The 26,141-nt window shown below is 39.1% G+C and overlaps 1 long non-coding RNA gene across 2 annotated transcripts in view; it reads left to right on the top strand.

Moving 5' to 3' along the window:
• The first annotated feature begins 9 nt into the window (after positions 1–9).
• LOC131502795 (uncharacterized) overlaps positions 10–26,141 on the top strand; it is a 70,888-nt gene continuing 44,756 nt past the window's right edge. Inside the window, exon 1 of one of the 2 annotated variants that reach the window (XR_009257195.1) lies at positions 10–248. This is a non-coding gene — a long non-coding RNA (uncharacterized LOC131502795). Of the gene's footprint in view, positions 249–714; positions 1,186–26,141 lie in introns of those variants that run through there. The other variant, XR_009257194.1, reaches the window with a different exon arrangement.

The raw sequence follows: 26,141 nt of genomic DNA on the forward strand, positions 1-26,141 counted from the left end.
GGCCCGGAGGGGCGGGGCTCCGGCCGGCTTTCCCGCGTTGGGGCGCAGGTCCTGCAAGCTGTGGTAACCGCGTGTCCAGGAGCGAGATGTACTCGGCGCCGGGGGGAAAAAGCCACCCCCCAAATATTATGACCTCGAGCAAGAACCTAGGAATCTCCAAAAGCCACCGTAGGAAAACGACCCTTTTAGAGCTCCAGGACCACTCTCTTTACGTCGCTGCACGGTCCTGAGCGAATGGCGCGAAAGAGGTTCGTATTGCCTCGGGGTTACCAGGCTGATTTGCATGAATTCCGGGCTGAGAGAGGAAAAGTGCAGATACGGGGTAATGGAGAGCAGCGCGGGAGTCTTGGGGATCTTGGCATTTAGCACTTTAATTGCGACGTGCGGTTTACATCATTAGATATAAAAATCAAAGAATTAAGCACGAACTACAATCTTTATTAGCCCAGTCGCTGTCCTGAGTGAGGCACCTCGTATTTGGTAACCACATCGTTATCTGAAGCGATTAAATGGGGTAACTCCTGACGTTTCATTCCAGAAAGCACCCGAAGCTGTGTTGTCGTTTTACATAAGCCTTGTGATTTTGAAATTAGAAAAAAAGGGGTTGCTATTAGTTAAGACTTACCTGCGGGATTCTAAAGCCTTTAGAATTTATCTGTCGGGATAGAACCTAAAGGCTATTAATGTGGTTTGGCGATCATATCTTTTGTCAGAATTTATAATTACCGAAATTGGAATGAACGTGAGATGTTTTTCATCTGCCTTTTGAATCAAACCTGACATTCCGACGCAGTAAGGTGTGACTTTTTAAGCATTTTTTGTAGAGAGCAGAAATAAAGTAGCTTTCAGAAGAAAAAGTAAAATAATTTGGGTTGCTTTAAAAAACCCTAATTATAATCTCTCATTTAAAACAAGTGCTTGAAATGAAAACATTCGAATTTTCGCCCTTAAAAAACTTTTCTCTGGGGGAAGAATTCCTTTGCAGTAAGAGAGCATGCGTGAATACACCGCGTTCCTCTCTGGATGTATTGAATACAAAAACTTGGGAGCAAGTAATGCTAGAGAACAATGGATTGGAAGAATTGGGAGGGTCTTGGTCGGAGTCTAAGAGTCTTTCTAAAACTAACGCCTTGGCCATGGTCATTCTGTGACAGTGCAAGGGACAAAGAACTCATGGTCTCGAAGGTAGGCGCCAGGGGAGGCGGTTTGTCTGGGGAAATTCTTGGCAGTGTTGGGGATGGTGGGGGGGTCAATAACTGTTGAGTAAATAACCATATAAATGGTGAAGGAACTAAAATTGTGGTTAGTGCTGTGTCCTTGGGGATACAGTTTTGTGACACTACAATTTAAGTATGTGAGAATTTGGAATTGTGAAATGCATAAAGTAAGGGAAGATTAAGCCACTTGAACTCTGAAAAGTTCTGATAGGAAAATTCTTAGATCTCTTGGGGCACTAGAAAGTAATTTAGTTTACACAATTTTTTTTTTTTTTAAGGTTAAGCTGTCAGTCTTTTTAGTAAGCAGGAAGATGCAAGTTAAAACAAAGCGATAGTTCCACTCAGACTGGCGAAAATGGAAAAGCCTGATAAGACCAGGTATTGGTAAGGATATGAGGAAATTGCTGCAATGATGTTAGTAGTGTAATTTTATTTTACTTTGGAGGGCAGTTCAGAAATCTTTAGTAAAACCCAGCAAAACCACTTCCAGTTGTAAACAAAGTTTTTCACACTGCAGGTGAATTGTGAAATCAATTTACTGGATTACAGCTAGCACATTTTCTCTTTTTGAAATTGGGTAAAAAAAATTTAGGAGTAGTAAGTGTGAGTATTGTTTTTCTGAAAGTTTGTGTCACTTTGGGTGTGTGCTTTGTATAAATGTGTGTTTCATATTGTGCTTCACCATCAACAAAATTTTTAAGATCGTGTCCTGGAGAATGTGCATGTTGAGTCTTGTGCTGGTGCTGTCTCATTCGTTCAGGTTGAGTATTGACAATGCCTATTACACTAGACACTATTCTGAGAACTGGGGACACAAAGGCCAGGGACTTTACATTCTAGTGGAGGAACAGAAGTAAACAAGATAATTTCAGGTGTGATAACTTCTGAGAAGAAAAAAGCAGGATAAGGAAAAACGAAATGAAAGAGGTATTCAGATAAGAAAAACAGGAAAGGCTTCTCTGAGGAGTTGTCTGATCAGGAGCCTGAATAAAGCAAGAGACCAAGCCATACACAAATGAGGGAAGTGCTGACTTCAGGCAGAATGAACAGCTGATTCAAAGGCTCTGTAAGACAGCAGCAGAAGCCAAATATTCCTTTTTTTAAAAATGTTTATTTGTTATTTTTTTAATTGGGGAGAGCACAAGTGAGGGAAGGGTGGAGGGGGCGGAACAGACGATCTGAAGCAGGCTCTATGCTAACAGGCTGATGGCAGCCAGTTGATGTGGGTCTTGAACTCACAAACCATGAGTGGTGACCTGAGCTACCCAGGTGCCCCAGAAGCCAAGTATTCTTGACTAGAGAGCTAGGGAAGGAAAGGGAGAGGGGCCAGATCATGTGGGGTCTTCCTGACCTTGGGAAGAGCTTTGGATTTCATCGTAGGTACAAATGGGAAGGATTTTGATGAAGGACAGACCCAATCTGACCTCATGAGCTGTGTGAACTGTGGATTGAAAGGGAGCAGAATTGAAAGCTCAAGTCACTTAGGAGCCCCTGGAGGAGAAAATGATGGCTTGGACTAGAGTAGTTTTGGAGTGGGGAGAAGTGCTCAGATTTAAGATATGTTATTTTGAAGCTAGAGCTAATGGCACTGGAGGGACGGATGGTTCATTCATACTAGCATTGTGTATCGTAGTAAAAATATTGCAAATAAACTAAATGCCCCTCAGAAGGGAAATGGATGTATAAACAGTGGCATATTCATACAATGGCATTTGAACAGTAGTTCAAATGAATGACCTAGCTTACTTACCTCAATACAGATAAATCTTAATGTTGAATGAAAAAGCAAATTGCAAACATTTCTGCAAATTGTACCGCTTATGCAAATTTTAGAAGCATAATTTAAGTTGTGAAAGTATAAAAACATGCACAAACAAAATATGATAGAGGTAAACTCAAGGAGGGAAGAAAAAAGAGGAGATGCAGGCTTCCGCCCACTCTATCATTCACTGATTCTTTCTTTAAAACTAAACAGTGCGAAGCAAATATGGCAAAGTGTTAAATGTGAGTGGTGGGTATATGAGTGTCTTTTATGTTTTTACTTTCTGTGGGTTTTTATATTCTTTTGGATCTGAAACTTTTTATAATAAAATTTTTTTAAATTTTGAAACATTTGTCCTGTCAATCAAGATAAATATTTGTAGTGTTAAATATTCAGTCCCTTTACAGGGTCCTATAAATGGGAATGCAAGTTCATCTTGCAATTTTAGGTACCTTATAAAGGTCTTAAGTCACTATGTTAACCATATACTGGTAAATATGTTCATTTTAAGTGAAAGACACAAAATGAGTAAGAATGGAAATTCAGTGCAGAGATTGATGAGGGCCCAGGCCACAGCAACAGGTAACAGGGAATGACATTTCATAAGCACATACCTGACATCTACAGACAGTATCTGGTATGAGGGCTGTAAATACAATAGGTACCTAGAAAATACTTATTACCAACTAAAATGATTATAGATGGAATTTTAAATCTAAAACATTCTAAAATACCAGTCTCTTGTTGAAGAGCTTTATCTTTAAGGATTGGTGTGTGTTGTCCTATAGCTTTTATTCACCATGCACAAAGAATTCCATTTCCTATTACTAAGTTTGAAATTTGATCCTGAGGTTCTGAGCACTCAGCACTTACATAATGAAGTGAGCTAAAGTCAAACTTGAACTCAAGATGATTGATTTTAGGACAAAGAATGCAAGAATTAATGAGATGTATCATTTTTATTTTTTTTGTTTTTCTTAATGTTTATTTTTGAAAGAGAGAGTGAGCAAGCAGGGGAGGGGGACAGAGAGAGGGAGACACAGAATGCAAGCAGGCTTTAGGCTCTGAGTTGTCAGCACAGAGCTCCACCTGGGGCTCGAACTCATGAACCACGAGATCATGACATAAACCAAAGTCAGACACTTAACTGACTGAGCTCCCCAGGTGCCCTGAGATGTATCATTTTTAGATGCGATTTCAAAGCAAAGCTGATGTCCCAGTAGACATGCTGTTCTCGGTCCCGTATGCCCTTCCTTCTCTCAGGAAATGTAATGTGAACCCAAGTTGTTCAGTAAACTAGAGACCTTCCAATAGACCGCACACACCCAAGAGACAAAGGGCTGGAAAGGGGTTTCACTGTGTTTGAGAATACAGACAGGTTGCAGTCTGTCACAAATCTCTATTCTAAATAACCCCTAATTATAGGTTTACCTCCCCAGTGTCTGCTTTCAGGATGTACAAAGGCAAGAAACCTAAAAGGCCTAAAGTTACCCTTCTGTTGCCAGAAGCCACTCTGGGGGAGGGCCTAGCCCATTACCAACCTGGTTCAGTTTAGTCCACAAATCTTACCACTCCAAACTCTGTTGGTATGTTGCTTTTGATTACATGTCAGCACTGTTAAGCAGATCGTTTTGCAGACAACTGATCCCTGATTAGAGAAAGGAACATAGAAACATGAATGCAAAGCTGGTCATCTGTAGCAAGAGGAAATATTTGTTTTTTCATGGATAGGCATTGTTCATTTTGAAATATTTCACTGTGTAGGGGCACCTGGGTGACTCAGTAGGTTAAGCATCTGACTTTGGCTCAGGTCATGATCTCACGGGTTCGAGCCCCGTGTTGGGCTCTGTGCTGACAGCTTGGAGCCTGGAGCATACTTCAGATACTCTGTCTCCCTCTCTCTCTCTCTCTGTCCCTCTGCTGCTTGTGCTCTGTCTCAGTCTCTCTCTCAAAAATTAACATTAAAAAAAAATATTTCACTGTGTAAAGTGTTAAAGCATCAGTAAACACTGGATGAGATAAAGTCATGTTTTAATTACTGAATCAGTTCCAACATTATGGAAGCTGAACTATAACCTAACTGCCTACATTTTACCAGCCACAACACCCCTCAAAGTTGTTCTTCTTCTATAACTTTTTAAATTTGCCCCTGGCAAAATTTTTGTATAGGGGTGCAAAGATCTCTTGAAGATGGTGATTTCATTTCCCTTGGGTATATACCCAGAAGTGGAATTAGTGGGTCATATGGTATTTTCTATTTGTAGCTTTTTTTTTTTTTTAAAGGAACCAGCATACTGTTTTCCATAATAGCTGCACCAATTTATATATCGAGGTGTTTCCTTTTTTCCACATCCATGCCAAAACTTGTTATCTCTTATCTTTCTGATGTAATGGTAACTTTAGAAAACACCATGAAGGGAGGAAAAAAGACCAGAAAACTATATGGCAGAATGTTAGCAGAGATCTCTTCTGGGATGAGGGAGCTAGTGGAGATTTTTCTTTTGTCTCTTTTCTATTTCTTGTTCTTTCCAAATTGTCTAGAATGAGCTCAAGTGACTTTGAAAACTGCAGGAAGAGAATAGAAGAGTAACTCCCTGTCCTTAAAATCACAGAAACAAACCATGCAAAGGAAGAGGGGCTGAGACAATTAGGGTTATCTGGGTGGGCTTGTGAGGGGAGAATGGAGTCTGGGAAAGTGAGAGCCTGTTTGTGGGGCAGCGGCTATGATGTGCTCCTCAGTTATCCTGGGAGCTCTGACTGCACCTGCTCCACCTTCTGGAATATGCTAGCAAAGTCCTGCTGGGCAGCTTCTAACCCACAGACACCTAGCAAGACTTTTGTTTTTACTCAAGAACTTTTTGCTTGTTTTTAATTTGGTCATTTCCCCTTCTGGAAACAACTGGGGTGCAAAAAAATCTGTTTTTCAGGTGTCAGAACTTTGTTCATCGCATAGGCAACTTCTAAACTATCGTAGTTGTGAATTTTCCAGGTCATAGAATTCTTCAGATCTGTTCCTTTTAGGCAGCTCTTTGTGGAAAGAGAACTGTTACAGAGAGAGGAAGTTTAACTATTAGCTAAAAAGAGACTTAGGGATTCTCTGTAAATTGGCTAATTTCTGGAGTGAACAAAATTCAACATGGTGAGGGAACCAGGGAAGAGTCTCATCTTCACATTGACGTATAGAATTAAAACCAGTCTACCAGCAGTCCTTAAAAAGTTAAGGATGGATACCAGATGATCCATCATTTCTGCTGGTCAGCAGACAGAATTTCAGTTTTTTATCTTTTTTGGTGTCCTCAAAGGTAACCTTGTCATGGCTCATCTCAATCTAATTGTTTTTCAAAACGGCTTTCCTCCGTCTTCAAATATAAAGCATACAAACTGCTATCGGCTGATACTTTCTCTACCAGTCAGTCTGGAATTTCATGCATTCCAACCCACAGAATTCATTATGCAAAAGAAACACTGACAGAAACCTGAAAGCTTATTATTCTGCTTTACCTTTTCTTTAGGCTTTCAGAAAAACAGCTGGTACCACACCCAGGACACCTGTAGTGGATTGAATGGTGGTCCCTCAAAATACATGTCCTTGTTCTAATACCCAGACTGTAAAATGTTACCTTATTTAGAAAAAGGGTCTTTGCAGGGGCGCCTGGGTGGCTCAGTCGAGTAAGTGACTTTGGCTCAGGTCATGATCTTGCGGTTAGTGGGTTCAAGCCCTGGCTCGGGCTCTGTGCTGACAGCTCGGAGCCTGGAGCCTGCTTCAGATTCTGTGTCTCCTTCTGTCTCTGCCCCTCCCCTGCTTGTACTGTGTCTCTCTCTGTCTCAAAAATAGGTCCTAAAGTAGTTCCTAAACCCAATGATAAGTGTCCTTATAAGAAAGAGAAGTCAGAGACATAAAGAAGGTCATTTGAAGATGGAGGTGGAGATTGGAGTGAGCAGCCACAAGCCAAGGAATGAGGACAGCCTCCAGAAGCTGGAAGAGGCAAGTAACAGAATCTCTCCTTAAGTTTCCGGAGGAGCACAGTCCTGCCCATACCTTGATTTCAGACTTCTGGTCTCCAGAACTATGGGAGAATACATTTCTGTTGTTTTAAGCCACCAAGTTTGTGATATATTTATGTTTATTTGGGGAGAAAGAGGCGGCAGGGGCACGGGGTAGTGGCAGAGAAAGAAGAGAGAGAATCTCAAGCAGGCTCCGTGCTGGATCTTAGGAACCATGAGATTATGACCTGAGCCAAAATCAAGAGTGACACTCGACTGACTGAGCCACCCGGGCGCCCTTGTTGTAATTAAAAAACAAACAAACAAACAAAAAAACCAAGTTTATTTCTTTTGAGAGAGGGCACGTGCAAGCAGGGGAGGGGCAGAGAGGGAGTGAGGGAGAATTCCAAGCAGGCTCTGCACTGTTAGCACAGAACCAGACATGGGACTCAGTTCCATGAGCCATGAGATCATGACCTGAGTGGAAATCAATAATCGGACACTTAACTGACTGAGCCACCCTGGCGCACCCTGTCCTCCGTGGTAATTTTTTATGGCAGCCACAGGAAATTAATATGACCCCATTGGCTTCCAGTCTCTAATCTGAAAAAGATGAGTCCAAACAGGACCAGTTTGACCAGGCTTTCATGCTGGAGATGGCATTGCCATCACAACGCTGGGGACAAACTAGATTAGATCTTTAAAACTCTCACTCTAAAAGACAACTAGAATAACCAGGCTTTCCCAGTTTTCAGCTAGTGTTCATGACTGATGGAGCCAGTGCTATGGACTGAATGTTTGTATGCCTGCCCCTGCCCTATTCGTATGTGGATGTCTAATCTCTCTTGAGATGGTATTTAGAGGTGAGTCCTTTGGAGGTAATCAGGTCATGAGGACAGAGCCATCATGAGTGGGATTAGTGCCCTTAGAGAAGGAGACATGAAAGAAAGTTTGCTTCCTTTCTCCCTGCTCTCCACTCTGTGAGGTTATAAGGAAGACAGCTATCTGCAAACCAGGAAAAGGGCCCTTACCAGACACTGGATCTGCTGGCACCTTGATCATGCACTTCCCAACCTCCAGAACTCTGAGAAACGAATGTTTGTTGTTTAAGCCACGCAGCCTGTGTTACGTTGTTTAACAGTAGTCTGAACAACCAGTTTCTACAGTTTCTAATTTTTCCAAGTTTTAAATACTTCTCCTTAATACTCTCCTAAGCAACCCAGCTTTCTTTACTGTCCATTTGGTCTCTTCTCCCTCGTGACATCGACTTAGAGCAAGCTTTGGTCTACCTTGGACTCAGCATCATTTTGCCTTCAGTCTTACCATTAGCTCACATTATCTCTTGGTACTAACGAGATTAAACCAAGAGAAAATGATTGGCTTAAGTTCATCTTGTATATGTGTATATGGGGCCACTTAAGGTAACATGATCAGTGGCCTCTATGTCAAGTGTCCAACCTGTGCTATCTGGGAGCAGGGTTACATTATCACGTGGTATCAAATGTGATGCGTAAGCAGCTAGATCTGGGTATTCAGATGCTGCCTGGCACAGTATGATAGCGAAGAGTGTGGGCTCTGCCACCCACCACATGCTTTATGATCTTGGGTAAGGTAATCTCGATCTCAGTGTTATTATCCGATCTATAAAATGGAGATAATAATCCAAGTCTACACAGGGTTGGCATGAGGATTAAATAACTATACATCTGGCATATCGTCAGTGTTCAATACATTTTAGCTATTATTAGGTTGTAAGTTTGCCATTTAATATTTTATTTGCTGTTTTTTCTCCTGTTTATTTGTTTCTCTTTTATTTTTTCTGCTTTCCTGTGGGTTACTTGAACATTTAAAAAAATTCCATCTTGATTTATTTAAGATATTTTTTAGTGGGTCTCTTTGTATATCGTTAATAATGTTTGCTATAGGTATTACATTATCATACTTATCACAGGCTACAAGGGTTTCCATTACAAGTTCAAACTGTTAGTAGTGAGCCTGGTAAACCCATGACTTTTCCCATTTTGTGGTTCCAAAGATGCCTTCAAGTAACATGATTCGTATCTCACTTTACTAATCACAAGCTCACATTCCTATTTTTCCTTTAAAAAAAAAAAGTTCCTAAAATCATATCCAGCTACTGTATCTACAGATGATCTCATGGGGCAATATTAAAGGTGCTTCTCAGTCGCATTCACAGCCTTCTTGCACTTTCCATCCCATTTCCAGTTCTGCTACAATCCCTTCTTGCTGTTTTTACAACCTATGAATGAGTAAGTGGTAGCTTTAACCATCATCAACATTGCTGATATAGTATTTAAATACTTATATAATATTAAACATGTTAAAGTATATGAAAGTATTTATATTTTATGTATGTAAGTATCTATTAAATGCAGACATTTAAAATATAAGCTTCTAAGATGAGCTCAGTTTCATATGAACCTTGCTGCAGGAAGGCCAGATCCTGTTTTCCTGCCTTATGTTAGTGTGTACATATATGTGTGTATATGCATATGTTAATATAGCACAGGGCACATGGTGGCTGTCTAGACAGAGAAAGTACACTAATGTGAGGTCTTCATCTTTTTTTTTTTTTTTGCATTGCCTTTTTTTTTTTTTTTTTTTTTTTTTTTTTAAAGATTTTATTTTTAAGGAATCTCTATATCTAATGTGGAGCTCGAACTCACAGCCCAGAGATCAAGAGTTACTTTCTGTGCCGACTGAGCCAGGTACTGCGAAGATTTTTTTTTTTTTTTAAGTAATCTCTACACCCAACATGGGGCTCAGACTTACAACCGCAAGATCAAGAGTTGCATGCTCTACCAACTGAGCCAACTAGGTGCCCCTTTTTTGCATTCTTATATCAAAACAACTTTACTGCGAAAAATGACTTTTTTGTCTTTGCCACAAATAAGTGGATTTGAAATCCTATCAAAACAACAAACAGTCCACCCTGTACTTTCAAATCACTCACAGACTATTTTTTTAATTTTAATTCCAGTATCTTTAACATAAAGCGTTACATTAGTTTCAAGTGTACAATACGGTGATGCAACAGTTCTATATATTATTAGTGCTCATCATGATAAGTGTACTTCTAACCCCTTCACCTATTTCACCCATCCCACCATCCCCATTCCTCTGGTAACCATCTCTTTATTTTCTGTAGCTAAGATTCTGTTTTTTGCCTTGTCTCTCTTTTTTTCTCATTGATTTATTTCTCTAAATTCCACAGATGAGTGAAGTCATAATGGTATTTCTCTTTCTCTCCCTGACTTATTTCACATAACTTTATACTCTTTAGTTATATCTGTGTTGGTACAAATGGCAAGATTTCATTCTTTTTTTAATTTTTTAAAATGTTTATTCTTTTTGAGAGACAGAGAGCACTAGTGGGGGAGGGGCAGAGAGAGGGAGAGAGACACAGTATCTGAAGTAGGCTCCAGGCTCTGAGCTGTCAGTACAGAGCCCGATGTGGGGCTTGAACCCACTAACCATGAGATCATGACCTGAGCCAAAGTCGGATGCTTAACTGACCGAGCCATCCAGGTGCACCAAGATTTCATTCTTTCTTATGGCTGAATAATATATACACCACATCTTTTTTTTTTTTTTTTTTAACCACATCTTTATCCACTCACCTATCGAAGGACACTTAGTCTACTTGCATAATTTAGCTATTTTATATAATGCTATAAACACAACAGTGCAAATATCCCTTTGAATTACTGTTTTTGAATTCTTTGGGTAAATATCCAGTAGTGTGATTACTGGCTCATATGATGTTTCTATTTTTAATTAAGGGAGGGGGGGAACCTCTGTACTGTCTTCCACAGTGGTTGTACCAGTTTGCATTCCCACCATCAGTGCACAAGCGTTCTTCTTTCTCCACATCCTCATCAGCATTTGTTGTTTCTTGAGTTTTTGATGTTAGCCATTCTGACAGGTGTGAGGTGATATCTCACTGTGGTTTTGATTTGCATTTCCCTAATGATGAGTGATGGTGAGCATCTTTTCATGTACATCTTGGCCATCTATATGTCTTCTTTAGAGAAATATCTGCTCGTATCTTTTGCCCATTTTTTAATTGGATTATTGGGTTTTGGCTGTTGAGTCGTAGGAGTTCTTTATATAGTTTGGATGCCAGCCCTTTATCAGATATGTCATTTGCAAATATCTTCTCCCACTCAGTAGGTTTTCTGTTAGCTTTGTGGTTTCCTTCATTGTGCAGAAGCTTTTTATTTTAATGTCGTCCCAATAGTTTATTTTTACTTTTGTTTCCCCTGCCTCAGGAGACCTATCTAGAAAGATGTTGCTATGGCTGACATCCGAGAAGTTACTGCCTGTCTTCTCCTGTAGGATTCTTATGGTTTCAGGTCTCTCACATTTAGGTCTCTAATTCATTTTGGGTTTATTTTTGTATATGGTATAAGAAAGTGGTCCGGGTTCATTCTTTTGCATGGAGCTGTCCAGTTTTCCCAGCACCATTTGTTGAAGACACTGTCTTTTTCCCATTGCATATTCCTGCCTCCTTTGTCGAAGATTAATTGACCATACAATCTTAGGTTTATTTCTAGGCTTTCTATTCCATTGATCTATTTGTCTTTTTTGGTGCCAGTACCATAGTGTTTTGATTACTACAGCTTTGCAGTATATCTCGAAATCTGGAACTGTGATACCTCCAGCTCTGTTGTTCTTTTTTGGTTTGGCTATTTGTGCTTTTGTAGTTCTGTACAAATTTTAGGATTGTTTGTTCTAGTTCTGTGAAAAATGTTGTTGGTATTTTGATAGGGATTACATTAAATCTGTAGATTGCTTTGGGTGGTATGGACATTCCAACAACCTTTGACCTTGCCATCCATGAGCATGGAATGTCATTCCATTTGTTTGTGCCATCTTCAGTTTCTTTCGTCAGTGTTTTATAGTTTTGAGGACAGGCCATTCACCTCCTTGGTTGAGTTTATTCCTAGGTGTTTTATTATTTTTGGTGCAATGGTAAATGGGACTGCTTTCTTAATTTCTCTTTCTGCTTCTTCATTATTAGGGTATAGAAGTATAAGAGATTTCTGTACATTATGTATCCTGTGACCTTACTGAATCCATTCATCAGTTCTAGTAGCTTTTTGGTGGAGTCTTTCAGGTTTTCTGTATATAGTATCCTGTCATCTGCACATAGTGAAAGTTTAATTTCTTCCTTACTGGTTTGGATGCCTTTTATTCCTTTTTCTTGTCTGATCGCTGTGGCTAAGACTTCTAGTACTTTGTTGAATAAATTGTTGAGAGTGGATGTCCTTGTCTTGTTCCTGACTTTAGGGGAAAAGCTCTCAGTTTCTCCCCACTGTCTGTGATGTTAGCTGTGGGTTTTTCATATATGGCTTTTATTATGATGAGGTATGTTGTCTCTGAACCTACTTTGTTGCGAGTTTTTGTCACGGATGGATGTTGTACTTTGTCAAATGCTTTTTCTGCGTCTATTGACATAACCATATGGTTTTTATCCTTCGTCTTATTGATATGATGTATCATGGTGATTGAATTCAAATATTGACCCACCCTTGCAACCTGAAAATAAATCCCACTGGATCGTGGCGAATTATTTTTTTAATGTCTTGATTGATTTGCTGTGCTTTGCTAATATTTTGTGTAGGATTTTTGCATCTATGTTCATCAGAGATATTGGCCTAAAGTTCTTTTTTTGTAGTGTCTTTATCTGGTTTTGGTACCAGGGTAATGTTGGCCTCATATAGAATGAATTTGGAAGCCTTCCTTTCTCTTCTATTTTTTTTTGTGGTAGTTTGAAGAGAATAGGTATTAACTTTTCTTTAAATGTTTGGTAGAATTCATCTGTGAAGCCATCTGTTTGTGGACTTCTGTTTGTTAGGAGGTTTTTGATTACTGATTCAGATTCATTGCTGGTAATCAGTCTGTTCAAATTTTCTGTTTCTTCAGTTTTGGGAGGATATATGTTTCTAGGAACTTATTCATTTCTTGTAGGTTGTCCAGTTTGTTGGGATATAATTTTTCATAATATTCTCTTGCAATCATTTGTATGTCTGTAACATTAGTTATTTCTCCTCTTTAATTTCTGATTTTGTTTGAATCTCTTTTCTCTCTCTCTCTCTCTCTCTCTCTCTCTCTCTCGTCTAGCTAGAAGCTTATCAATTTTCATGATCTTTTCAGGGAACCAGTTCCTGGTTTCATTGATCTGTTGTATTATTTTTTTAGTTTCTGTGTTGTTTATTTCTGCTCTAATCTTATTTCCTTTCTTCTACTGGTTTGAGTTTTGTTTATTCTTTTCTAACTGCTTTAGGTGTAAGGCTAGGTTAATATTTTTTCTTGCTTCTTGAGGTAGGCCTGTATTGCTATAAACTTCCCTCTTAGGATTGCTTTTGCTGCGTCCCAAAAATTTTGGACTGCTGTGCTTTCATTTTCATTTTTTTCTCTATTTTTTTTAAATTTTTTTTTTAACGTTTATTTATTTTTGAGACAGAGACAGAGCATGAATGGGGGAGGGTCGGAGAGAGAGGGAGACACAGAATCTGAAACAGGCTCCAGGCTCTGAGCTGTCAGCACAGAGCCCAACGCGGGGCTCGAACTCACGGACCGCAAGATCATGACCTGAGCCGAAGTCGGATGCTTAACCGACTGAGCCACCCAGGCACCCCACTCTCTCTCTATATTTTTAAGCAACCTCTATACCCAACATGGGGTTTGAACTCATGACTCTGATATCAAGAGTCGCATGCTTTACCAACTGAGCCAGCCAGGCACTCCATGTGTCGATATATTTTTCGATTTTCTCTTTGGTTTCTTGGTTTACCCATTCATTGTTCAGTAGCATGTTATTTAACCTCCAGTTGTTGGAGCTCTTTCCAGAGTTTTCCTTGTGGTTATTTCTAGTTTCATAGAGTTGTGGTCAGAAAAGATGTATTGTGGGGTACCTGGGTGGCTAAGTCTGTTAAGCCTCCAACTCTTGATTTCAGCTCACGTGATCTCATGGATTTGTGAGTTCGAGTCCTGCATTGGGCGCTCTGCTGTCAACACAGAGCCCATTTTGGATCCTTTGTCCCCCACTCACTTGCTCTCTCAAAAATAAATAAATAAACATTTAAAAAAGTTCATTGTATGGCTTTTATCTTTTTGAATTTGTTGAGACTTGTTTTCTGGCTTAATATGTGATCTCTTCTGGAGAATATTCCATGTACACTTTCAGAAAAGAATGTGTATTTTGCTGTTTTAGGATGGAACCTTTTGAATATATCTGTTCACTGTATCTGGTTCAGTGTGTCATTCGAAGCCACTGTTTCCTTGTTGATTTTCTATTTGGATGATGATATGTTCATTGATGTTAGAGTCACCTACTTATTGTATTACTATCGAATACTTCCTTTATGTTTACTATTAACTGCATTGTGTATTTGGGTGGTTCTGTGTTGGATGTATACATATTTCCAATTGTTATATCTTCTTGTATTTTTCCCTTTATGATTATATTGTGCCTTCTTTGTCTTATCATAGTCTTTGTTTTAAAATCTATTTTGTCTGATGTAAGTATTGCTACCCAGAATTTCTTCTCACATCCATTTGCACGATAAATGCTTCTCCATTCCTTCACTTTCAATTTGCATGTGTCTTTGGTCTGAAGTGAGTCTCTTATAGAAAGCATATAGATGAGAGTTACTTTTATCCATTCTGTCACCCTATTTCTTTTGATTGGAGCATTTAGTCCATTTGCATTCAAAATAATTATTGGTAAGAAATTACTGATGGGCATACACTTTGTGTCATTTTGTTGTTTTATGGTTGTTTTTGTATGTGAGGTCTTTTTAAAAATCTTATTCATTTTGAGAGAGAGAGAGAGAAGAGAGCATGTGTGCAAGTAGAGGAGGAACAGAGAGAAAGGGAGAGAGAATCCTAAGCAGGCTCTGTGTTGTCAGCACAGAGCCTGATGCAGGGCTCAGTCTCATGACCGTGAGATCATGACCTGAACCAAAATCAAGAGTTAGATGCTTAACTAACTGAGCCAACCAGGTGCTCCATATGTGAAGTCTTCCTTAAACTTTGTTATCCCTGTAATAATTATATAATTCCAGCTGGAGACCAATGTACTTTTATTTATGATATCTGTTCTTGGAATCATGGTTTTTAGTTTTTAGTTTCCAGTTTTTCAAATGTATGTACAAACTTATATACTTATGAATGTAGTTCATTGTCTTATTTTTGACACTATGATAGTCTCTTTCTTTAATGATAGCACTCTAAATCTCTTTATCAATTCTGTCATTTTATAGTCTTCACTGCTTATATTCTTGCTTTCTATGCTCTCCTAAATATCTTTTATATCCAGTTTTATGCTTACCCCTCCAATTCCACCTGAACAATATTAACTTAGCCCCTCATTATTTCTTGTCTAGATGGCTAGAATAGGTTCCTGTTTTTTCAACATCCAACTTCTTTGCCCCCTTCTTGTAAATTCTTCATCCTACTGCCAGAGTGATTTTTCTGAAATGCATTTTAGTTATATTGTTCCTTTGCTCAAAACCCCATTGCCTTCAGGATACAATCCAAACGTAAGCCTTTCATTAAATCCTAGCCCATAAGGCTCCTATGATATTCTTGGTTGCCATTAAATCACCCCTGTTGCACCTATCAGTGCTCTTTTCTACTCCATTGCCTGTTGGTCCTAATCAGCAAAGTACCTTGCTATTGCAACTCACATTGCCCCATCATCTCTTCAATCACTAATGCAGATGTTTGGTGATGCATGTGGTTGCAGATGTTGATCTTTTTGAAACAACAAAAGCCTTCTTCCAGTTTTTATAGTTCTTTCATTAAATTCCGAAGGGAGTAGGCCATTCTGAGTTACAACCCAGGAGAGACGAGTTTTACCAGAACCATCTATAGACCATTAGAATTGGAATTTGTGTGCCATTCCAAAATATTTGTTTGTACCAAAACTCTGTAAGTGTTCCAGGAGATACCTGACTTAGCCTGCATGTTCTGTTAGAGTCATTTCCTTTTACACTAGGTAACACTCACCAAGGAATGGGGATGCCATTTCTCCCATTGCTGGGTTTCTGTATACCTAGGCCAGGTTGACAATTCTGGATGTTTTCTTTTTAATTTCTTTTTGATTGCCCATGAAATGAGTATATGTTTGTGGGTATAAAGATTATGTGCCATTGTTAGTAAAATTTATTTTTATTTAAAAATTATAATTTTTAAACACTGTTATAGCAAAAGGGAGCTGTGAATTATGATGACTTTGTGAACTATTTATAACTCCTATTTACAACAGTAATTTCTTCTCCTCTGGAAATCTAGGAGAGGGGCGCCTGGGTGGCGCAGTCGGTTAAGCGTCCGACTTCAGCCAGGTCACGATCTCGCGGTCCATGAGTTCGAGCCCCGCGTCAGGCTCTGGGCTGATGGCTCGGAGCCTGGAGCCTGTTTCCGGTTCTGTGTCTCCCTCTCTCTCTGCCCCTCCCCCGTTCATGCTATGTCTCTCTCTGTCCCAAAAAAAATAAAAAAAAAATAAATAAATAAAAAACGTTGGAAATCTAGGAGAGAGTGGGGTGGAAATATGGTTCTCCTCCTTGCTCCAACCATTAAATAATAGTTCCTTACCCCAGCCACCTCTGTTCTACTTTCTGTCTCTATGAATTTGCCTATTCTAGCTACTTCATACATGTGGAATCCTACAGTATTTGTCCTTTGTGTCTGGCTTATATATCACTTAACAGAATACTTACATACTACGTGAATGAAACTTGAATCAAAATTTCATTATTTTTAAGGCCGAATAAACTGTTGTTCACCCAATGTGGAATAGATCATTTGAATATCCTATAACTGTTAATGAAATGGAATGTGTAATTTTAAAATTCTCAGAAAAGACATATCCAGGCCCAAAAGAGATTCTAGCAAACATTTAAAGAGTTAAGATAAGGGGCATCTGCATGGCATTCGACTTTGGCTCAGGTCATGATCTCATGGTTCGTGAGTTCAAGCCCCAGGTTGGGCTCTGTGCTGACAGCTCAGAGCCTGGAGCCTGTTTCAGATTCTGTGTCTCCCTCTCTCTCTGCCCCTTCCCTGCTCACGCTCTGTCTCTCTGTCTCAAAAATAAGTAAACATTAAAAAAATTAAAAAATAAAGAATTAAGATAAGCTTAATTAAGATAATTTGGGAGAAAATATTTACAAACTGCATAACTGAGAAAGAATTAGTATCTAAAATATATAAGGAACTTTCAACACTCAACAATAAAATAATCCAAATTAATGTACACAAAACACACGAAGAGACATTCCACAGAAAACCAGTATATATATGATAATTAAGCACATGAAATGATGTTTGATATCATTAGTTATTAGGGAAATGCAAATTAAAACCACATTATCACTATACACCTACCAGATGGTTAAAATAAAAAACAGTGATCCCACCAAATGATGGTGAAGAGGGAGAGAAACTGGATCACTCATATGTTGCTAGAGGGGATATAAAGGGACCCAGCCAGTTTGGAAAACAATTTGGCAGTCTCTTAAACAAAATATGCAAATATCATATGTTCCAGCATTTGCACTCCTGGGCATTTATTCCAAAGAAACGAAAACTTATGTTCACATAAAAACCTACATAAATTTCTATAGCAACTTTACTCATAATAGTTAGTGAAAAACTGGGGAAAAAATCCCAAAAGATTACCTGCTGAATGATTCCATTTTTATACATTTTTTTTAAAGCAATATCTACCCCAACGTGGGGCTCAAACTCACGACCCCAAGATCAAGAGTTGCATGCTCTGCCAAATGAGCCAGCCAGGTCTCTGATTTATATACATTCTTGAAGTGACAAAACCATAGAAATGGAGAACAGATTAGTGTTTGCCAGGGATTAAGGAGAGATTGAGGGCAAAAGAGAAGTAAGCATGGCTATAAAAAGGCAACATGAGGAATCTTTGTGGTGATAGAAATGTTCTGAATCTTGATTTTATCCTGGTTGTTATATTGTACTATAGTTTTTAAGAAGTTACCATTGTGGGGGATGCTGGATAATGGGTACATGGGGTCTCTTATTTTTTATAACTGTGTCTGAATCTACAGTTATCTCAAAAGTCAGAAATTTGATTTAAAAATAAAGCTGTTGGGCGCCTGGGTGGCGCAGTCAGTTAAGCGTCAGACTTCAGCCAGGTCACGATCTCGCGGTCCGTGAATTCGAGCCCCGCGTCAGGCTCTGGGCTGATGGCTCGGAGCCTAGAGCCTGTTTCCGATTCTGTGTCTCCCTCTCTCTCTGCCCCTCCCCCGTTCATGCTCTGTCTCTCTCTGTCCCAAAAATAAATAAAAAACGTTGAAAAAAAAATTAAAAAAGTAAATAAATAAAAAATAAAAATAAAGCTGTTAGGGGCACCTGGGTGGATCAGTTGGTTAAGTGTTCAACTCTTGATTTCGGCTCAGGTCATGATCTCACAGTTGTGAGATCAAGCCCTGTGGCAGGCTCTGTGCACAGAGTGCTTGGGATTCTCTCTGTCCTGACTCTCTGCCTCTCCCCACCGGTCACTCATTCTCTCGCTGTCTCTCAAAATAAAGAAACTTAAAGCTGATAAGCGTAATGTATACTGAACAATTATCTATCTGTAAAGTAAAAGTCTAAAGGTACTGTCCCTAAGGCAGTCCAATTAATTTTTTTTGAGAAACAGTTATCTTAAGAAAAGTAACTATTAAGTTTTACTCCAATAATGGTGTAGAAGCTCCTATAGCACCAACACTCTTGGATAAAATATAAAAGTGAGTTGCCTTAAGACACAAGAGAGAGTGACCAAAAGCAGTCAGGAACTAAAGAGTTGGAAGAAGGGACTACCTTAGTGTGAATTTCCAATTTTTATGACTTTTCACCTGAAGGTAGTCCATAGTTGGCACCAGACAAGTAGGCTAAAAAGCCAATAGAAAACTGCAGTGTTACTGGCTTAAAGAACCAGAGTTTAAAGTGGCCACAGCAGCTGGAAACTGAGTGAGAATCTCAGAAAGAAGGGAATCATAAAGGGATAATCTCAAAATCTGCACATAAATTCTGCCCAAATCTTTCCTGATTCCCAAACCATACATGTGTGAGACAGATCCAAGAAGTATGTCCATGGCTAAAAGAACTAAACAGATTTCCATTGCTGCCTGCTGCAGAGGAGTTTGAATTTCAAGTTTGAAGCAGGCCTAGTTAGCTTTCTGTTAAACAATCAGGACTCTTTGAAAGAATAGAATAGAATCCAGAGTTTTTACAGTGATTATTAATAATGTCTTGAGTAAAATCCAAAATTAACTAGATATAGGGAAAAGAAGAAAGAAAACATAACTCAAGTATTCAGTGCAGACTGACTTCAAGATTTCCCAGATTTTGAAGTTAGCAAAGATTGTAAAACAGCTATTATAACTATGCTCGGGGACATAAAGGAAGATATCTTGTAATCAATAAATAAGAGATATCAACAGAGAAATCAAAAATATTTTAAAAAGGAACCCAGATGGAAATTCTAGAGCTGGAAAATAACCTGAATAAAGTGCCTAATGGATGGACTTAACAGAAGATTAGAGATGATGTAAGAATAAGTGCACATGAAGATAGATGATTAGGAATTATTCAGTTTGAAGAACAGAAAAAAAATGGAGAGAATAAAGCAAAAGATTGGAACAGGGATTAGTGATGTACAGGACAATGTAAAAAATCCTGGTATATGAGTTAATTGGAGTCCTAGAAGGAAAGCAGAGAGAGAATGATACAGAAAAACATTTGAAGGAATAAAAATAGCTGAAAGTTTCCCAAATTTACAGATTCAAGAAGCTCAACGAATCCCAATAGGATGAATACAAAGAAAGCCACATCTGTGATATCTTTAGTAAATTTTCTGAAGACCAATGATAAAGAGAAAAATCTTAAAAACAGTTTTTACAAATATATACATGAGAATACAATACAAATGACCACTGGCTTCGCATCAAAAGTATTTAAGTATTCTAAAATCTGTGTCTTAGAGTAATTCAACTTTAGCATACTACCAGCAAGAAAAAATGGTAGGATACATGTTCATGATGCTAGGACCTTAACAGAATTGTTGGAAATTTTTTCTTTAGTCCCATCATCCAAAATAGATCAAAGAACCAGCTACTACATAGTGGACTGATGAAAACCTACTTTCTTAAGAAAACAAAACTGTGCCTTCATTATATAAATAAATATTAGCACCAAGTTGTCATACTAACCCCTGAAAAGCCAAAGTAGAAAGTACTGGTAGCAGAGTTTAGAAAGAGGATAGCTGATTAAATTGGATTATCATCCTGACAGCCTCTTCTAATCTCTAGTCAATGCCATCTCCCTAGGGGTTTATTTTCTTTATATTCTTTGGATAACAAAAGTGTTACTTTTCAGGTGATATTGACCTGATCCAGGACTAGAATCATATGACTTAAAAGAAAATTTTATAACTCTCCTCAGGATCAAGATCAATGTAGAAAAAAAAGAAAGGCAACAATAGATATTTCTGAAATTGAAGTTTCATCAGAGACATTCAAACAAATGAACTTATAAAGATATTTTAAAGCTACCTTGACAATGGTTGGAAATAGAAAGCAAAAATCAAATAAAAAACACATAAGTCAGAAGTGGAATTGAACATGTTATACTGATTCTTACAAAATTTAACAACCTATAAGGATAAAAACATCTCAGGGAACCAAAGATAGAGCCTCTTGAATGGCTGTATTCTCAACAACCTTTTACAGTAAAGCTATAAAACCTGATTTTAACAATGGTACTGGACTGAAGGTCTTAAGCCTTTGAATTCTCTAATCTCTGTTTCCGGTCCTGACTTTTCTTCCTAACTGTAACTGTCATTCACCACTGTCTCATGGTCAGAGGAAGTATGTTAGTGAACAGTATTTTCCTTACTTCAGTCATTCCAGCACTGTTGTCTTCACGTTTTGCCATAACTGTGTAACCCTGATACTGTTAGTTTTTATTAGTTTTCTGTACATCGACTCACATTTTCGCTTGTATAAAACTTGAAATCATAGCTACAATTGGAAAAACAGTATAATTATCCATCAGTAAAAAGATAACATACAAAACATGATTATTAAATTCTAATTAGATGTTATTGTCCTCTAAAGCCTGAGACATGTTCTATTTTGGATAAAACCAAAGGCTATCTCCTTTACATAATAAGGATTTTTAAAGGATTAACAGAATCGAGGGTGCCTGGGTGGCTCAGTGGGTTAAGTGTCCAACTCTTTTTTTTTTTTTTTAATGTTTGTTTATTTTTTGAGAGAGAGAGAACACACTCGAGGGGGATGGGGAGAGAAAGAAAGGATACAACGTGGGCTCTGAGCTGATAGCAGAGAGCCTGATGTGGGACTTGAACTCATGAACTGTGAGATCATGACCTAAGCCAAAGTTGGATGCTTAACCAACTGAGCAACCCAGGCGTCCCTCCCTTCAACTCTTGATTTGAACCCTGCTGCAGGCTCCATGCTGACAGCACAGAGTCTGCTTGGGATTCTCCCTCTCCCTCTCTTCCTCTCTTCCTCTCTTCCTCTCTTCCTCTCTTCCTCTCTCTCTCCCTCCCCCACTCGCTTTCTCTGTCTCTCAAAATAAACTTAAAAAAATAAAAAGTAAAGTAGTTTAAAAAAACAAAGGGAGAGACCTGAGAGTTCTGGTGTTGATAATGGCAGAATAGCTAGTATGAAAATAACTTTCCCAGAGATCACAAGTATAAACTCTGGACAAAGCATAACCAAACAATATTTGAAGACTCTAGAGAGGGCCTCAAAGCAGGCAGAAACTGAACGGGGACCTTCAAGACCTAAAAGAAGGGCACTACATACAGTAGAGGAAATCTACATTTATACAGATATTCCCATGCCTGTGCAGCACAGGGCTACTAGAATTCAAACAGAGATCTACAGTCTTAACTGGCTTGAGGTGTCAGATCTAAAAAGCTAATAGAGGAACTAAGACATTGAGTACTAAAAAAACACATTGATTTACCAAACAGAAGAATGGAAAGGAGAAATAGAAAAATAAAAAACAGTTCAGACAGATAGAAAACAAACAGCAAAATAGAACTGAATTAAACATATCAGTAATTACATCAAATGTGAATGAACCTAACACACCAATTAAGAGGCTGGGATTGCCAGACTGAATTTTAAAAAGAATATCTAACTGTGTGCTATCTAAAAGAGACTCACTTTGGGGGGCCTGGGTGGCTCAGTCAGTTAAGTGTCCAACTCTTGATTTTGGCCCAGGTCATGATCTCGTGGTTTGTGTGATCGAGCCCCCATTTGGGCTCTGTGCTGATCGAGCCCCCATTTGGAGCCTGCTTGGGATTCTCTCCCCCTCTGTGTGTCCCTCCCTGGGGCGCTTGTGCGTGTGCACGCTCTCCCTAAAATAAATAAACTTGAAAAAAGGAAAGAGTAGGCCTGAAGTTTTAAAATAAATACTAAAAAAAGACCTACTTGAAGAATGGCTATATTATTATGAGGCAAATTAGACTTCACAACAAAATGTTTTACCAGAAATAAGAATATTTTATAATGATAAAGGGATTATTTCGCCAGGAAGACCTATCAACACTAAATGTATGCAAACCTAATAACAAACTTCAAAAAAAAAAATTTGACAAAACTTAGAGAAAACTAAAGAAATTCATAATCCTATAGGAGATTTTAACTTCCGTACCTCAAAAATGGACAGAATTGGGGTGCCTGGGTGGCTCAATAGGTTACGCACCCAACTTTTGATTTCAGCTCAGGTCACAATCTCACCGTTCATAAGATCAAGCTCTGCATCAGGCTCTGCGCTAACAGCAGGGAGCCTGCTTGGGATTCTTTCTCTCCCTCTTTTCTCTCTGCACCTCTCCCATTCACATTCTTTCTCAAAATAAATTTCAAAAAATTGACAGAATTAGACCCAACACACACACGCACACGCACACACCCCAGGATATGAAGAATTTGAAAAACACCATTAAGCAACTTAATTAGTTAATTGACATAAAATATTTCATCCAGCAACTTTAGAGTAGCAGAATACATATTCTTTTCAAGTGCAAATGGAACATTCATCAAGATAAATCTTATTCTAGATCATGAAATAGTATCTAAATTTTTAAAGAAATCGCAATTATACGTAGTATGTTTGCTGACCACAAGAGAATTACATTAGACATTAACGTTATCTAGGAAGCCTCAAATATTCAGAAATTAAACAGCACACATCTAAGTATTATCCATGAGTCAAAGAAATCAGAAGGGAAAAATATTTTGAATTGAATTATAATGAAAGTAGAATACTAGAACACCCAAAATGAAATGGGCAGTAGAAATCAGAACAGTGATTGCCTTTGGAATGTGAGGATTAACTGAAAGATGTCATGAGGGATGACATGCTCTTAAATTAGCAAAGCTGTGACTTGATTAGGTTGTTTTGAGGAACAAATTATCTCAACCCATGAGCAATGGAGTCATTATGTCCTATAACTCCTGATACCATATCTCCAGCAAAGACTTCATCTGATCTCCACACTCCTATATGAAATTAGCTGTTTGATGTCATTTTGAATATAAAAACCATGAGAATGGATCCCTTGGAGGGATCCTCAAAATCCATTCATCTCCAGATCTTTCCACCTCACTAAATCCCATTATCATCTACCTAGTTGCTCTAGCTAGAATAGAATCCAAGCGTTATTCTTGATTCCTCTCTACCCCTTATTTCTCACATTGAATCTCACCAAACACTGTAGATTCTACTTCCACAAATCTATCCCCCCATCTATCCACCATTCTCCATCTCCACTGCCATCATTCTAGTCTAAACCACCATTATCTTTCTGGATAGTCCTGTGACTTCCTAGATTATATCTACACAGGAGCCACAGCTGTTTTGTTTTAGAAAAGTGACTTGGATTATGTCATTTTTCTGTTTAAAAAGTCCTTCATTAGCTTTCTACTGCTCCAGATCTTACATGCTCTAGCCTCTGCCTCCTCCACCTTATCCTATACTAGTGACCGACTGCCTTGCTCTGTGTGATTCTCCCACAAGAACCTCAGACTCCTAACCACCTCAAGGCTTTTGCACATGCTATTCTGTCTGTGAAATGATCTTTGTACTCTGATTCCTCCAAGTATCTTCAAATGTCACCTTCCCAGGACTTCTTTTACATTCAGGGAGGCCTCCCCTAAGCCCTTTTCTTTTTTTAAAGTTTATTTTGAGAGAGAGCGAGAGTGAGCATGTGTGAAGAGGGGGCAGGTATGGGCAGGTAGAGGGGGAGAAAATCCCAAGCTCTGATAGCACGGAGCCCAGTCTCAGGTCTTAAACTCACAAACTGTGAGATCATGACCTGAGCCGAAATCAGGAGTTGGATGCTTAACCAACTGAGCCACACAGGTGCCCCAGCCCTATTCTATTCTATGATAGGACCCTATTTATTTTATTATCCCTATTCATTTTCCTTGCAGCTCCTCTCAAAATCTGAAGTTTTCGTGGTTATTTGATTATAGTCTGTTTCACCCTCTACTCCCAAAACACACACACACCCTGCCTAGAATGTAACTGTAGGAGAGCAAAGACCCTGTCTTGTTCATGGCTCTCATCTTAGTACCATGGATGGTGAAGAGATTCAGAATATGTTACCCCAAATATGCCATCTTGGTGTATTAAAGTTATTTGAGAATCAGCTGGTGCAAGGAGGACACTCTGAACCTCCTTTGGCCCCCTGAAGGCAGGAGATAAATCTCCCATGTGAAAGGTGCCCTCCCTGTACTAGGAGAGTAGAAGACTTCCTCGGGGAATTTAGGGCCAAGATGCTGTATAAACAAACCTTGTTATTTCTTCACCATTTTACTACCCCTAGCCTAAACCCCTTTGTCTTGTCAATTCTTTACAAATGTGGTCACTTTTTTCTGTCTCATATCTTTGTGGGGCTCCTGTAAGTATGGATGTAATTAACTTAGTTTTTTTCCCCCCGTTAATCTTTTTATGACCAGGTAGTCTCAACCAAGGAATTACAAAGGTAGAGGGAAATTTCCAGCCCCCTTCACTGGCATATAGTAAATGTTCAATGAATCAAGATAATACCTGCAGATGCCAGGAAAGCCAGTGGAGAGTTTCTTGGTTATAGTACTTCCAACATTCCTAGTCTCCTTTTTGTTAAAATCTAGCAAGGCTTCTTTTCTCTTAGTGTGAATGAGGCTAGGCTTGTCACTTTGATTTCTCACCACTATAAAAAGGAGGAATCAACCCCCACCGCCTAGGAAGAAAAATGTCTCTGGCCTAGGCCTTCCTAGGCTCCTAGAGGTAGAGGAATAGAGAAAATGATAGACAAAGAATGAAGGACCTATGTGGAGAGACTGAATCATCTCCCTGCCTCCTATCCCACCCCCACCCATCCACCTAGCTTCGTCCTGGCCAGCTACTGTTCTTTATACACACACAACCATAGAGCTCCCCAATTTGCAATTCCTCAATGGCTCTCCTGACAAAAAAATCAGTAATTTCAATCCAGCCTTGTTACTTATTGGTCTTTATTTCTCTGGTCTCTCCAGTGACTCAGATGTTCCCTATTTCTTCTTAAAACCTCACCATCCACCATCTGTTCTATCACTTGGTGGTCTGTTTTGCTTTTCCCAGCACTGGCTATGGGATGGGTCATATTTCCCCAGGAACCCATGCAGGCCCACCTCTATAGGTAACCTTCCTGTTTCCTCAGCAGGTTTCACTAACTCTGTCCGCCCTAAAAATGTTCTTGGGGGTTTTGGTCTAGGTGCTCTCCTGTGCTCTGTCTACATACACTCTGGTGGTCGATCATATACGGTATTCCTGCCTCTTTTATTGTTTCCCTACTCACCCCTTTTTGGGTCAAGTCTTTCGAGATATGGCGTCTTTTTCTTTATTTAAAAAAAGTTTTTTTTAAGTTTTATTTATTTTTGAAAGAGAAAGACAGTGTGAGTGGGGGAGGGGCAGAGAGGGAGGAAGACACAGGATCCGAAGCAGGCTCCGGGCTCTGAGTTGTCCGTACAGAGCCCCACATGGGGCTTGAGCTCAGATTGTGAGATCATGACCTGAGCGGAAGTCAGAGGCGTAACTGACTTCAGGCCGTTGAGCATCGGACTTCGGCTCAGGTGGTGATC

This window comes from Neofelis nebulosa, chromosome 2 (genome assembly GCF_028018385.1).
Source record: "Neofelis nebulosa isolate mNeoNeb1 chromosome 2, mNeoNeb1.pri, whole genome shotgun sequence".
Taxonomy (NCBI): domain Eukaryota; kingdom Metazoa; phylum Chordata; class Mammalia; order Carnivora; family Felidae; genus Neofelis; species Neofelis nebulosa.